This window comes from Harpia harpyja, chromosome 7 (assembly GCF_026419915.1).
Source record: "Harpia harpyja isolate bHarHar1 chromosome 7, bHarHar1 primary haplotype, whole genome shotgun sequence".
Lineage (NCBI taxonomy): Eukaryota > Metazoa > Chordata > Aves > Accipitriformes > Accipitridae > Harpia > Harpia harpyja.
The window spans coordinates 37,235,157-37,252,303 of NC_068946.1; positions in this window are offsets into that span (position 1 = coordinate 37,235,157).

Sequence of the window (17,147 nt, forward strand, 5' to 3'; positions counted from 1 at the left end):
CTAACAAAAATTAAAGCACTGTCTGAATCTTACTGCACATTTCAGAAGGCTCTTTCTTAGTAGGTTTCTTTCTTTCTTTTAATTTGCATGAATTCTGAGTAGATTTTTTTGTTGATGTATATGCCCACTTATCAGTGACTTAAAGCAAATTCTTCTTTTCTTAAGATTAACTTAGTAAAAATTTGCGGTGGAGATACTCTGACTCTTCAGAAAAACAGTTAATGTCTTAAACACGGACACCTCACTTCTGTTTTTGCAAATCATATCCAAAGAATACACTGTCTCAACAGTCTTTCCCAGAAGGCTAGATTTTCTTTGCTACTGTAACAATAGGATAAATCAGTCTAGGCCTATAGGTAGCCAATCCACAGTTGTTATAATATGCAAGTACTCTTAAATGAATGGGCAGAATAATTTCTTTTCATGTTTTATATGTTGTTGTTCATTAAACAAATATTATCATATCATATTTTGCAATGTTTCATAGGATGCAGATAAACTGACCTTATGTTTAACAATCAATGTGATCTCCTGGTCAATAATATAAAAGTTTTTTGAAATGACAGTGGTATACATCATTGTCAGTTAACAGTTGTGATTACTTGGATCATTCATCGTTAGTAATTAAACTTAAAAAGAAATAATGAAATTGTCCTAAATTTCTCCTTAGGAAATGGCAGTCTGAATATAGGCTAAGAGACAGCTGCAGATACTTCTATCTGTGACTTTGCTATAAGATTTCTGCAGGATCGCAAATTCATAGCTATTTCTTCACAAAAGTTACAGGCTAAGAAATGTGTCAAAACGTTAATCAAGTAATTAGGTAGTTAAGCGAGTATTTAATCATAGATTCTATTACCTACTATTTACATTCCACTGGTAGCGTACCGTATAATGTTATTTTGGTTTTCAGTATTATTGTCACCAAACTTTCAGAGCAGCACTTTCTGTAATAGAATAAGACATTTATCTTGCATAAAGGAGTTTAAATGGGTAGAACATGATTGCAGAAGCCTGTCAGAGGATGGCTTTAATGAGATCCATATGGTTGCCATATGATGCTACAACGTCTTTTACTGTATCTCTAGAATCCACAAAGTTTCATACATTAATTTTTCCCTTTGCCAAATTCCTCAAGGTAAACAAATGCTTTTATCATAGCTGGCTCTAAAAGCAACAGCTTTAATGGCAAGAAAGCTTGAATATCTGACCTTACAGGTACAATAATGCCCTTGTATCATGTATGTATGTAGATGTACTAGAGACAGCCAATGTTTCCATGCTGGTAGAATTGTATGTACAAATATGTGGTACATAAAGTTTTTAAAATACTTATATCCGATTTTATGTGTAGAATGGAACTAATAAATACATCTAAATCCCTGGAAACAGATGAGTGACTTAAGGCAAAAATGCATAAAAAAATACTTTTTGTGCTTGTAGTAATGCTCAGCGATCTCTGTAAAGGGTCATGGTCTAATTGCCCAGAGAAATGCATAAGCATATAAGGAGATATTCTCTATTCCAAAGAGTTTATAGACTAAGATGACAAGCTATCTTTAAAGGCGGTAGTGTAATATAACAGAAGATCATTTAAATATGCATCTGTGTATATAAGCATATATATTTATACATATAAATGAAAACTTACACTGTGAAATCCATACATTCACATTCTGAAATATACTGCATTCTCTTCTGTGAGTGTAAATGTATATATTCACACTCTCAGCTTGTCTCCTAATGAGCTAACATCTTGTAGGAAGCATTAATATATAATTTCTTGAGTGATGTCAAGATACAGAACTTTTGGTGGTTTTACATTAAAGTATTTTACCTAAGTGAGATGGCATGGAAGCAGGAATAAAGATAGTTTGGGGAAAGCAAACAGGATCAGTGTGATTCTTAAAACAGCAAGGCAAAGATGATGTATTAAGAGACAAAACAGAGATAACATGTAGATCTGTGATAGGCCTTAAAGGTGACAATAAGAAATGCTAATTTGATAACATAAACTGGTATTTCTTCCCCTTCTCTTCAATGAGGAAGTTCAAGCAATCAAATAGCAGCAGATAATTTCCCTCCCTTATTGTAAATATTGAAAAATATGGCAACATTTAACAGTATTCTCCTTTCTCAAAAGACTTCATTATATATGAAAAGAATCAAATGTCCAACAGAAATTACTGTTTTGATTTTACTTCTTGTTATTCATGATCTCAATGGCATTTGTTATGGCAATTAGTTTGATAAATCATAAACTGGATTAATAAAAGGCAACAGATTCTATTAAAAACCTGAAATCATAAAATGGGATTTATCTTGTCAGGTTCACTGTTAACACACTGTATAGCTATGCTCTCAGTATTCTGTTGGCTCTATTTTATCTGAAAGCTTCTGCAGTGAATGCTAGATTCAGGAGTTTCACATTAGTACCTTTATCAAGACCGTTGATGATTTTCCAAAAAGGAATTTTAATAACACAAGCTTGCAAGAAAACTTCCGTCAGAATATCTAAGAATTTTCAACATGAAAAGTATGTGAATGTGTACTTGATGAAAATATTGTATCAACAAATTATTCTGTGTTTAATTTTGTGAACTACATAAAGAAATACTTAATCCTTTTGTAGAAATATGCTATATTTGTTAAACAAATATTTAGCACCTGATTTATTCTGGGTTCAATTCTACAAGTCTTGCTCAGGCTAAAAGCTATTAACTTCTGCAGAAAATCTTGCTCCAGATTGGCAAGGAAACAAAATGCACTTGGCACAAAATATCCAAACTTGGTTGTCTGACGTCTGGCACCTGAGTGAGTTGCCTGATCCCAGGCACATGGAAATAAACAGGTTTTATTTCCTGGACAGTAACCTTTAGCTCAAACTCCATGGATATTCTGATTTTTTTTTTAAATATTGAACACTTTAAAATCCCATCAAACTCAGTGCCTCTGAAAATCAGCTGCATTTGCTATTATTCTTATTTTTATTGTGTTTGGTTTTCAACTGCAGTATTTTAATAATGCAACCCATTTCTCCTTATTCTTAACTTTCTTCCTGCTAGTGGACCAAATTAGAAAGCTGATCTATAGCAAAGCATCATATCATAAACGCGTAGCTTCTGTGTTGACAAAAGGCTAACAATGACTCTAATGAAATTGTGTCAATAAATTTTCAAGTCCCATCATTGCTAATTCAACAAGAATCAAGGAATGAATACCCTGAGATTGGTTCATAAACTGTTAACATGTTGAGATCTGCATTTTCTCTTGTGTATCCCCAAAATTGTTGTGCCCTTTGGAAAAGAAAATAATTGTTTTTGACATTATTTGACTGACTTGATTCAAGCAGGCCATAATTACAGTGCTGATCAGGTTTCCATAGACTGCTTGAATTCAAGCAGGAATACAACATGTGGAAACATGATGGTTAATCGCAAACAGATACACTACACAGTTTTTTTTTTTCCCCCAATTCTCATTCTATGCTTCACTGAAGTTACTTCAAATTTACAACTGTGTAAAGGTGAAAAAACATAGCAACAATGTAATTACCACTGGAAAAAGGCTGCTAGTAGCAGTGGCAGAGAAGCTGTCACTGCTTAAATACTATTTAAGCATACAAAAACGTACTTGCATATGTTTTGATCAGTATGGAATCAGTTTTCTAGCTCTTATTTAAGAAAAAAAAAAACACCACAGGAGAAGAAAAAGAAGGCCCCTCTTCTCCTGTAAGACATTTGTCAGACTTATGAAGGCCAAGATGCAAAACATGAAAAAAATCTTTGGGGGAGGGTAGTTTGATTCTTCATGTCTAGTCCATGTAACTTTCAGTGACCCAACAAAATAGTGAAGGGAGAAAATTTACTGAAATACTAGGGGGGGAAACAAGGAAAAGAACCAGTAGTCAAAAGCGAGAGAGTGAAGCAGGTTTTATAATAAATAAATAAACATTTGTAACAGTTAAAGAAGAAGATGAAAATAGAATGAGAACAGGAACAGATTTAAAACCATAAATTTAAGGGGTAAGGAAAAAAATAAGGATATCCAATTGCCATGATGGTTCCTAAAATTTTGTTCCAGTAGCAGTAGGAGCACAGAAGAGGGTAGAGGATAAGAACCATACAGGATAAGAACGGCATTTAATTTTGAAAAATAAAAGTAGTGATCATACTGGCTGGGAGGCAGAAATTATAAAATAATTGGACCTTTAGGATTGTAGTTTACAATCTTGATGAGGTCTTTACTGGATATTTCACTGCTTCTGACTATCCAATTGGGTTTTCTTTGGATCCAAAGTTAGGGAATAGTAGCTACTCGGTTATCAACTTACTAACACTAAATCTACTTGGTTAACCACACATGAAGGCCAAACAAAAGGCAAGTCTCTGAAGAAATAGTCTGTATATGCTGTTGTTAGTATTTGTATTATCATTATCCCTGATAGCTTGTTCACCAGCTAATTATTCATTATGGCAGGTATTGTACAAACAAGACTTAAAGGTGCAAAAAAATGATCAAAAGATGACTCATGTATGTGTACTTCAAGAGGCAAAACAAAGACATTGAGGGAAAATTAGTAAACCAGTAGTGATGTTATGATCACCGTGCGCCAGTTGCTGAGCTGGTTGGAGGTGTTTCTAGGAATCCTTGCTGGTGAAGGCCACAAAAGGAAGACCTGGGCTGGAGATCAAGAGGAAGCTCTGAGAAGTGTAGACTTATATAACAGGCTGATCAGAGGAAGCCTGTATTTCTACAGAAAAAAAATGGAGTAATGTGGATAGATCACAGAAGCCCTTGGAAATGAAGGCAAGGTACTTAAGACTGACAACTGAGTGTAATGAAGTAGGAGTTGGTGGACAGATTCATAAAGGAGCTTAATGTGATCAAATACCCAGATAGGAAAAAGACGTCTACTGCAACTGTCTGAATCAGATATGACCTATGCAGGTACCTTTATATATGAACATTCTACTTTAAGGCTGTGCTCAAGTTATGGCTACAGACTTGACATTGACATGGTTTTGATTTTTTCTTAACACAGTAGTCCTGAAAACTGAAGAGTTTTCAGTCTTTCCTTTTGTTTATTTTTAATTTAAAACAACTTGACAACACAGAAGCAATTAATTTAAAATAGAGGATTTCCCCCCTAAACAACTCAATGAAATTTAAATTAATTTATGACACATTTTTGATTGCTGATGTAATTTTTTAATGGTTGTAGCTAAATTTTTGCTCCCAGATCTTAGTTATGTGTAAGTTTATGGGAGAGAAGGGAAAAATAGCATTACAAATAAAGCAGGATCAAAGTAGGTTCTCATGAATTAGTTTCAATGCATGCAAATGTATTTTCTTTCTAAAAAGCTCTTTAGGAATTCACCATGCAAGATAGAGTTCTTGCAGAACTCACAGAAATGGATCACACTTCAGCTGACAGAATATATTATCAAAAGGTTTGTCAAGTGTCTTTTTCTTATATTTTTTTTTAATTTTTCTTTTTAAAAAATTTCTTAAAGCCTTTTATCTTTTTTCCTTCATAAGCAAATTTTATTTTTTAGGATGTAAATTTTTCTTTGGAATTCAAGATTTCTGAATTCTGTCCAATATAATTTATATAGTGTAAGTCTGTTCACTTTGATAATGAAAGAAAAAAGAGTATAAAATAAAACTTTGTTGTGTTTTCTTTGATAAAAGAGTTCTTTTGATCCTTATATTACACTGAATTTGGTTTAAGGTCACTGAAGTCAATTACATCTTTCATAAGCTAACAAACCCTGCAAAAACACACACACTTTCTTAGTACTCTTTTTAGTTTACTATAGCAAATTGTTTTGTAGATGGTGACTGATAGGTAAGTCAAATGACGCAACTATTGTTGCAAGTGCACCACACTCTCTTCCTGGACCTCCTAGTGATATATATTTGTTATTTTCTTGTGAGTGGCTCATTTTTAGGGTCATGCTGAACACAAGATCATAAAACAAGAAGCTTCAGTGAAATCCAGATCTCACGTGTACTGTCAGTGGAATTCAGCACGCTGTGATGAACATACCTTGTGAGAATACTATTTACTGATGAATGTGTGCATTTACATGAATTCATGTGTGCAGCCTTCTAGGCTATATATTACTTCCCCTACCAGACTGTAGACCAAATTTCAGTAAACCTCAATGCAAGCTTTTGGGAAGACTACCAGCAACAACAAAACCAACCATAGGATGGATGGGCACTGTCTAGGCTGCCAGTGCCAGTGCTTCTGAAGGGCTTTCCTTTATTCTGCAGTAACCACCCACTTTGCTCTTGGTCTTCCTTTAGCAGAGACCATTCTGTGAGTGGAAGACTTTCTGAACAATCATGAACAAGTCAAGATTAAGAGGAAACTGTGTTATTTTTTTTATAAGCCAGCTGTAGATACAGATTTAGATTTTGAAATTTTCTGATGTAACCTGCCAATTTCCCTTGTTGTATGAAGTATCTCTTTCCTCCTATTCCCTACTTAGTCTGTGCTTTGGTTCTCTGTGTTTTTATGGAAATGCTGTATCTTTGCTCTTCCTAGTTAAGATACTCTTTTAAATGTTGCCGTTTCAAAGCTCATTATATAGTTGGAAAGTAGGATATTTACAAAGGTGTTGAAGAACTAACTCTGCTCAGATTTATCGTACCTTTGATTGACTGGGGAAATGACTTTCAGTTGACATCTGAGCCAACAAGTTAGCTGAAATAAAATTTTGCTTAATACCTTTGCATCAATAATCTAGGCACAGCATCATTGATTGAGAAAGTCTGATCAATAGAGTATTACTGACTGCCTAACTGTAACTTTGCCAGACTTTTTTGTTAATTCTGCTGATGACCTTCGTACCACTGCTTTTCAGGTTCACCGTTTTTTTCCCTTTGAAATTCAATTTGCTCCATTTGCTATTATTTAAGGAATTTACACATCCAATTGATTTCATTCTACCTGATACAATATGAGTTTAGGATATAAAAGATTGTGCATGCTTGGGACAAAGCTTCTGTAGCCCCAAATCAGAATCTTTCTGAGAAACTTCACCTCGGGGAAGACATAATCCATGGGAAGAATAAAGGGGAATATAAATAATTTATTTTAACCCCATGGATACTGCGGCATTTTCGTCTCGAGGTTTACGTTCAGTGTAGATGAAGTAGCAAGTAAAAAGGAGAATAATAATCTCAACCAGTCCCAGATAGTTATCATTCAATATAAGAAAACTATTACAGAAATAATGAAAAAGATTCCAAATCCTAACTAATCACTCAAATAGGAACCCTCCATTCTGTCCTTTTAAATATTTTCTCTCTCAGTCCATTTTCATTGTGATTTACATTAGCCCTTGTTTCTGCCTTTGTGACATTCTTCAAGCTATCTCTATTCATACCTTGATGGAACAAAACAACTATTTCTTTGAAAGTTATTTAGCAATTTGGGATTGCTTCATTCAATGTCCCCTCAGAATACATAATGCTTCCCTTAAGCACAGACAAGACTGAATGCAATGTCTAGATGTATTTGTCTTATCTAACTACATGTTGAGAAAAATGCATCATTATTTTGCTACTATTCTGATATAAATTCCTGGGCTATGTTTTTGTAGTTATGAAGATATTAAAAGCAAAATATGCTAAAACACATCAATTCTTCTATGATTGCCCTATTAACATTTTATTGCTTGTGGAACATGCATACTGTCTAGCTCTATATAATTTTCCAATATGTGGAGTTAGATCATGTGCTAGATGTGTGGAGCGTGTAATGTAGCACAGGGCAAGGAGGCTAGTAAACTGGTTTATTCTGAGGCTGGCTGCTCCCAAGTCTCCATTTAAAGCTCTTCAGAGGCCCAAGAAGCTCCAAGAAGTTAAAAAACTGTCTCATTAAAGTGAGGACAGCCTTAATGATGTTATTTTTCTCCTTGACATCCTATGGAGAGTCCACGCATCATTACAAGGTCTTCCATAGTCAAGGGATCTTCCCACCATTGGCTATAAAAATTTTCTGAGTGCCTTTCTACTAGCTGCATAGGACAAAATGTCTTTAATATTCTGTCTGGGCCAGAAAATACAGGTCTTCCTAGCAAAAGGGTATCATATTACTCTGTTAATCTGCTTGACCTTGATTTTAAAGTGAGGTGAAGGCAACTGTATTGCATTTAACTGGCTAAAGAAAATGTCACGTCTTGGGAGATGGCCAGATTTACCCACCTTCCCACCTATTTCAGCACTGCCTAAGTGCAAAAGGCAAATAAACTTGAGAGTATTAATGTTTACATGATTCAGGCTTGAAGGTACATATGCTATAGGATTGTTTAAAAGTAAATTAAGTTTGGACAGATGCCATTCAGGTTAACATTAATATTAATGTTTGAAAAAAGGCAGTGACATCATTGAAATTTGCTAAATGCATATAGTGTATTAGATAATGGTATTAGCTCCAAGACAACATTCATTCATACTTCATGTTAACATATTGAAATACGTGCTACTCAAAGCATTTTCACTTAAGGGCTAGATAGCTGCCATAAACAAAAATTTAATAGAACCATTATATATTAACCCATAAATAATGAAATAAAAAAATGGGTACCTTTAAAAATTCTAAATATTATGTTGATTTGTTTCTCAAAATTAATTCTATTTACTGAAGTATAGACAGAAAATTACATTCATGTAGTGTTATCCAACTTAAAAAATATATATTTTTCAGAAATATTTAAATTTAAACAACCATCTTTAACACTTCATTATCCAATGAATGTTAAACTGTTATTGTATGCACTCATAAGGTGAGACAACTGGTAAATATAGTTAAAGCTTGCTGTTCAAACAAAATCAGAAGAAACTGAATGGAGCTAGAACTGGGAATTAACTTTAAACCTGATCAGAGAATGAAACGCCTCCTGTTGTAAAAAGATTTGGAAGCAGATCTATATAAAATAGGTCATTTATAAAATCCTAGGTTAAAGATGAACATATTACGAAGACTTTGATTATTTACATGATTTTTCTTGATATTGTACTTCATCTGTTCTTAAAAATCAGGCATCTATTTTTGAGGCTAACATTCTGGTACCTTTCAGATATTCAAGCATGTTTGCTATCTGAAGAAAAATAGAAAGCTAAAAACCACAAAACAGGTGGAAGGTTGTATCTCAAAAAGTTCCCAGGTTTGCACAGTGTCTCCAGAACAGTCCCTTTCTGGATAGTGACTTTTGAAAAATTTCTCAAAATTTGGAAATGGTTAAAATATTTTTTGAGGTAGGGATAAGATAATATTTTAAATGCTTTTAGTCACTGTGCTGACATAGTAAATGAAAGCATAGTAACGCCATTTTGTTGATCATTTAATCAGTGCAATGTATGTCCAATTAATCAAATTTTATTGTATCTACCTAATGCCTGATTAGAAATATAATAGAATTTAGTAAGTCCTGGGGAGAGTGGATGGTGCAAGGCTCCCCTCTATTAAAGCATTATTCAAAGTGTTTTTAATTATGTAACATACTGTAGTTCTGTGTAATAGTAAAACAGTAGTGTCTGTGGCAATTCTTCTTAGCACAAATTGTTCTAAATGCTGGATTATAACCAGGTGTAATGTCTGTCATAATGTGTTTTTTTTCTTCTATCTTGTTACCTTTTTTTACATTGAGCTTTAGGATATGCAGTATTTGAAAAGTCCTACTGAAGTCAGTAGGTAAATAAGACATGGACTGGTAATACCTACAATTCCAGGATCTGACTCTAATTTCTTGAAAGCTTTGCAATGCTGTTTCCTGGGCCTGCCATTTCATTAGTTATTCATCATCATAATGACTGTATTTATTATTACTGCTAAAAGTAGGTAATGATGGCAGTATTTCATCTAATGGATTCACTTTGTCCCTGCTTGAAAACGTTGATCTGTCACTTACAGTACGTTTACAAGGCTGCAATATTATCTTAGTAAGGTTGTTTGTGCTTTTAATTTTCTCATAGTTGGAGTATTGTAAGCTTTTTTTACATAGAACTACCAAAATCAGATTTCTGTTTGGCTTAACTTGGAGTGAAAATATATGCGCCATTTGAAGGTCTGTCTCTAAACACTATTTAAGTGTAATAGCTTAAAATTTTATTATCAGATTCTGTGAATTTGGACCCTTGGGTTTGTTTGGTCCTCTGTTTTTTAGTTAGCAGGATAAGAAAACTTTCTGGTTTCAAATAGAAATATATTTCCAAGAGGGTTTGAAAAGCCTCCATGGTATACCTTACAGAAAAATATGATGAAACCCTTCAGTTTGAGGTTTGATGGTCTGAATGTGTTATTTGTATATTAAAATATGCATTATTTTTTTTAAAGCGCCATGAACAGTGAAAGGGATTGGTTTAAATGTTTCATTTAAAAAAAATGACTACTCAGCAAAAAAAGCAATTGCTTATTCTTCTGATCTTGTAATTTCACGTTTTTTCAGTATCTGTGGAGCTACTTCTCTTCTCTGAGGCACAAGTAGCCATGTTCTGAGTACAGAAAGAGGAAATCCAGGCTGCACATTAGAAATTAATTCATTAGAATACTTCCATAATTTCATTTTCTGAAACATCCCAAATTCTTATAGCACGTCCATACCTACCTTTGCTTCTGCCCTTCTCTGAGAGCTAGAGAGCTGTTAAAAGTCCCTAAAATTCCCTGAGCATTGAATTTGCTACTTTATGATAGACAACTGTGAAATAGTCTCAAACATCAGTGTCAGGGAACACGCTAAAGAAGGAACATATTAGGGGAAAGACTCCAGTGACATGGTTTGAGCTATATGTTTATACAGCTTGAAGAAGCTATAATGAATTAGGTGGACCATAAAGAAGTCAAAACTATGCCAAGAACCCATTTTTTCCACAGACATGTCATGCCACAGAAGGGATTTTAAACCGTTGCCTAAAAGTCAACTAAAATATGCAAACTGTGAATGTCCAACATCTTCTGCAATCCATTGGCGTATCTGCTGCACAGCCTTTGTGTGCTCTACCAGGGTAAAGGAATGGTCACCTTAATGTGACTGTTAACACATGTGAGTAATACTAACCATGAATGAAATAGTTTTACAAATAGGACTATGTATCTCTGTTTCTTCTGTAACTTTCCATGATTCATGGATTCATGAACCAGGGGACACTGGGTCATTTCTCTATCACTGGTGGGATCTGGATGCAAACCATCCTAAATAAATAAATAACTGGAATCAAAGAATCATTGGCTGTCTCCTGTTATGATGTCAATGACATGATCCCCATTGTGAACCAAAAATATAACTGACATCGATAATTAACACTGGGTCACACATATCTATCTTGCATTAAAAAAGTCATCTTCAAAATGATGGTAGAAGCTGTATGTATGTGCCAAAAATATGTATGACAGATATATGAGCAATGACCAGTGTAGCTGGCAAAGTTTAAATCTTCAAATGCCCTTCAAAGGCATCCTGCTTTAAACTCTGTGTAAGACTTAGTGCAGATTAGTTGCTGTGTTCTGGAGACCACAGAGGTCCTTCAGACTTTACTCCAGCAGAGCTCTCACTAGATTCCATGTGAATCTGGCTGTCATGAGGACTGGCGTTGTTTCCCCTCAGCACAGGTAGAGGTCTTTCTTGAGGCTGGGACTGGTAGTCTAATGAAGGTTGCTACCTTTACTTGAAAATCTGAGCTGCTTTTGTCCAGAGGTTGCAATCATCTGTTCTGTATATTCCCATGAATAACATTATCTGCTTCTCTTTTTGATGCATAAATGGTCAACCAAACTTTTATTTGTTCATGTTTGAGAGTCATAAACACATTCCAGTCCCTCATGGAATAAAATGCCAAATTAATCAAGATAAAATTTATTGGTACTGGAACTTAGATTCAAAAACTAACACCACTATTTGCAAAACTCCTGAAATGTTAAACAGGGTCATCTTTTGAATTGTGCTTGTAAAGACCTATTATAGCAAGTGTTCAATGTATGGGTTTTTTTAATGAATATAAGAATACAGTAACTGAACAAGATAGCTTAACTTGGTGATCACCAAATGTTGGATCCATCTACACCAGAAGAATGCTGTGGGAGCTTGCACTCACCCATGAATAGCTTGAAAACTCACTCCTGGATGTTGAACTGCAGGTTTGTGATGTCTTTGGAGAAATTGATTATTTGATTTATTCAGAGAAATTAACTTGTGGGACAACCGTTATCATCAGATTTGTAACTTCCAATTTTCAGGCTATTGACTGGCTAATGCAGGACCTGTTGACCTCAGTAGCTCTTCCTTGTCCAGAATTGTCTTTGTTCAGGTTTGGAAGCACTAGGCAAATAGAACAAACATCTAAGTCTCATTTTCAATATATCTACACTTAGATATATAGAGAAGTTATTGCAAAGTAAGCTAGGGTATAAACTTTTGCATTGCACCATTTCTGAGACAAATGTATGTATCTGTAATGTAGCCTAAGCTAAATGGCAGATAACATGATTTAGTTGATCCTTCAGTATAACTGTTGTGGGGGTGATGGTGTGGAAAAGCAATTCCAGAGGAAATACCACCGGTGGAGGGTTAGCAGTATGAATGGAAAGTTGTATAAATTGATGCTGGCTTTCAAAACTATCTCCTTTTGGATTTTCATGTGGGTTAGTTTATTGCTGGTGGTTCTCTGTCTTTTACCACTTCCTCTACACCCACATGAAGAAACCCGACCAGAAAAGTGTGTGTCAGGGACTTCTATGGGACAGCAGTATAAAGCTGGAGAGGGTTCATCTGTCGTCTAGACTACTAGAATGGGTTTCCAGTTACTGTCATCCTTTTCAGGGTTAAAACTTACTACTTCAACTAGTTTACTTAAACTTACTAGTTCTAACTCAGTTTATCAACTCACATTGTTGATAAACAGCTTAAATCATAGTGAAACAAGACAATTGCTTATGTCAAAATCTAAGCAGAATTTAAAAGTTTTGCAATTATTGTTCTCAGTATGTTTGATAAAATAAAGAGTCCAATTGTTTCTGAAAGTTTGAATACTGTTATTTGTAATAATAGTAATTATTCTTTGTAATTCTTAAATACTTCATTCCGTCATTTGGAATAATTTGTCTTTGTTATATATAATGTATAGAAATTATGTATATCTTCCTCTAAAGGTAAGAGTGTTAATTTTGTTGCTGCATAACACAAATGCTCTGTACTAAAGTGAACAGTCTGAGTGAACATACAGTAGAAAGACCAAATATACTTTCAAAGTAAAACCTCACAGGAAATGTCAATGAACTATGGAGAAAATTCACAGATTTTTGCTGTTTTAACGGATGAATGGAGAAGCCACAGAAGTTTGGGTTTATTTTTCCTCTCTGTGGCAGCTCTGGGAGTCCATAATGCATTCAGTGTTTGGAATGAAATTGGAAGAAACAGACTGGATGTGGCTTTACAAAACCTGGATAATAACTGCACCACAGATAAAGAAGTAACATGTAAGAGACATCCATTTTTAATTTCTACACAGTGAAGAGTTACAGTAAAGTAATATATAACATGGTTAATCCAAGGGATTCTAGCATGGGTAGTACAGAAAAGACTGGCTACATCTACATCAGCAAGTAAAGCAATGCAATAGAGATGAGCTTACAAGGCAAAACAGGTGGGACTGAGGACTCAGTGTCCACCCTATACATTTCAGGGTGTTTGCTTTGTACTTGCCCTGGTCTGGTCACAAGGACTGAACACCCGTTTGTAGGTGGAGCACAATGCCTGAGGACCTGTAGGGCATGTTCAGGTTTGGTGTCAGTCAAACAAAATTTGGTTAGTGCACTTTGCAATGCAAAATGTGGTCAGTGAGGATGATCAACTGATGTGCTTCAAGAGTGCACTTCTGACTAAAATGAAATTATTTCTGCAACTGTATCTCATAGTGGTTTGGCACCTAAAAAGAAAGCATTGCCAGTTCTCCCCGGAGAGGAGATTCAACAGCTGTTTATCCTTCATGAGAGGGGCTCAATAGTCTGCAGGGGGTGTGAAAAGAGGCAGCCAAGTCATTATTTTTATTTGACTTTTGGTTTCAGGAAAGATAATCAGCAGAGGAAAAAGCAGCAGAAATGCAATAATAAAGCAGAGCTTGAGCATTTTGCAGCTGTTAATACTCCTTCTGCGGCCTGGGTCTGAAGGAAATGCCAATGTCTGTCTTTGATATTTGGGTTCTCTCCTCTCTATCTGCTTTGAACCTTGCTGTTTCTGAATACTTCAAGAATGAAGATGCAGCAAGTTCACAAACTTACCACCATATTGTGCTTTCTGGGTTATTCTTCACAAGCTTGCCAGCTCCTGTCCTTATAGTTCATCCCCTTTTATTTCCTACTTTTTTGCCTTTGCCCTCCATCTCACCACTTTAATTAGAAGCCTTGGTTTGGAGAGCTAGAATGATTAGAAGGGAGCCCCATCTCCACAATCAACACAAACCAGGGAACTTTGATGTGCTTCAAAAGGACCTGATGGTAAGGTAGGATTTTTTGTTGTATTAATTATAGCAGAGTGAATAATTCCTAGAGAATAGCTTTTCTGATGAGTTTAGCTTTTTCCCTTGCTCGTGTAATATTTGGAAGCAGAATATCACTTCATTGTGGAATTGTTGCAATTTGCAGCTATTTTCCAGAAAAATGTCTTTTTCTGAACATGCCTACCCCCTGTAAGTTACCTCCTCACCTCCTCTTGAAGTGTTGCTTCCATTGGTTGAGACACAGTAGCTAATCAGCTTGTGCTTCTGCTCCCTTATAAATGAGAATTTAGCAAGAACCTTAAGCTAATATTGCAAAAAAGGAGCCTTCACTTGCTTCATCTAGCTTGCAGGCAGCTTCTCCTCCATATCTGCCCTGGCCATATCTATTTCATTGTAAGTTAACAATGTCTACACTAAATTATAGAACTAAATTTGCCACTCTTAATTTTTCTTCCTTTGAGCTACTCCTTCCTCATTTTCTTTTTCTCCTTTTTTAAAAACATCTACTGTGCCGGGACCCTTCTCATACAGAGTATGGGATAACAGCTTTCACCCTGAGCTTTCTTTCGTGTGCAGCACTGTAGGTTAGGTCCAGATCAGAACTGAGTTTTAAGCTCTTGCCTTGCATTTGAAGTCATAAGTATTCAAACCTTGGTCCAAGTCTCTTTCTTCCAACCCTTTGACTCGGTACTCTCAGTCTTATTTCAGCACAGGGGCTAGTTACATTCTATAGGTTATATTTCTGTAAGATGAATAATCAAGTGGAAAGTTACAGGATGCTTTTGTTCTGGATTTTTTCAGCTTCCAATTTATAAACAATGCTTCACTTTGACGCTTAGTTTTCCCCCTCATGAATACTCTTCTGTCACTACAAAAGCTATCAAATGCATACTCAAGTAATAAACAGCTGAAGTCCTTGGTGAAATTTTGAATTAACTGTTAGAAAGGTGCTGAAATTAAGAATAACAGTTCTACTCTTGGCTATGCAAAAGACAACATAAACATATCTTTACTGATTATTAAGAAAACTAACAATGCCCTCTTTGCCTATCTTCTTCCTCTAGATGCTCTCAGAGCTTGCTGCCTGCATACCCACAAGTGTTTCAGTTTAGTCAGTGACATGTCAATCACTTGAAGAAGAGCAGCGGGCAACCACTATTGACTGTGGAATAGTACCTTGCTGATTTTGAGCATTTGTTCACGTAAAAGCTTTCTGTGTTAACTTTCACAAGCCAGTCTCTTTCCAAGCTCACTTCTTACCTATGGCTCTGCTTTTATGGCTGTGGTTCCACAATTTATGTCCTGCTTCAATGCTCAGCAATACAAATTTGATTCAGGTTTCTTTCTGTTAATTACTTAGAACATGCTACGAAATTCACACCTTTTTTATGCTTTTCTTCTGGCTAAAATGGAGCTGTACATTCTAGTCCTGTGTTTACAGTGTGTTCACAGTGTGTTTACAATCTACATGTGGGATTCATAATACCAGCTTTAGTGCATCATTTAACCATGGCCATAATTTTTAGGTTCTTTCCACCTTCCTAAAAAATACCAGTTTTCTTCTGTTTTCAAGTTTCAGTACAGAAGCTAGACATGATTCTTTTCTTTTTTAAAAAAACTGTCTAGTTGTATTTTCTGTAAGCCTCTTGGTTAGTCCAAAAGGGAATCTTCTCCTCAGCTGTATTTTGGCTGTGCAAACATGTGGCCTTGAAAAGTGATGACTGTGGAATGACTTCACTATTTAGCTGTTTTCAGCAATACTTCCCCTAGGCAGTGCAATATGGCGCTATTGTAAGGCCTTTTCCTGGGCCAATATATTTACAGGTCTAATGAAGGAGTTCTGTCCTTGGAAAAAATTAACCTGGCAAGAAGTGACTTGTTTGTTATGTTGTGTTACAGTAGCTATGACAAATGAAGAGCCAGTGAAGTGTTGACAAGTTCTTAGTCATTGCTTGCTGCCTTGATTTGGTGTAATAGTGCAAGCAGAATGTCACCCTACACTTTAGCTCCTTGTTTTGCTCTGTTTATAAATATATTGCAATATTACTGTTACTGGGATTGCTACCCATTAAAAAATAATGCTGTAAAGATGGCATCCTAGCCAATCTTGGCACTGCACATTGAAAACAAATAAATGCACAAACTGAAAAATAGCCAAGTCAGTAATGGGGATAAATAACCTATAGAACATCATACTGAACAAGTAAAGTGAATAAAGTTTCTTGGCTTGTTTCTTTCCCTTTCTGTATAAATGCTAGGACCTGTTCTAGTGCAAATGAGAAGCAGGATACAATAGCATTATCTCTGACTAATAATAATTCTTGTACTGTGGGGGTTTTTTTAACTATGTCAATTGAAAATCCTACAGTTTACTTCTTGTGTGTAACAGAAGCTAAACTGCTAGGATTACACCCATCCTCCTTATTGCCTATGGCAATCTCTTTTTCCCATTCCATTCAAAATTCGATTTAGTAAATATATTTTTGTTTGGAACACTGTCATCAACACTGGGACTACTATTCACCCCATGGCTTACCTAAAGAAGATCAGAGATGCTGAGTAGAGCTTAGGAATTGGAATATGCTGTTTAAGTAGCATATCTAATAGACTTGCTTTTTGCCTCTGATGTAAAATGTGTATTG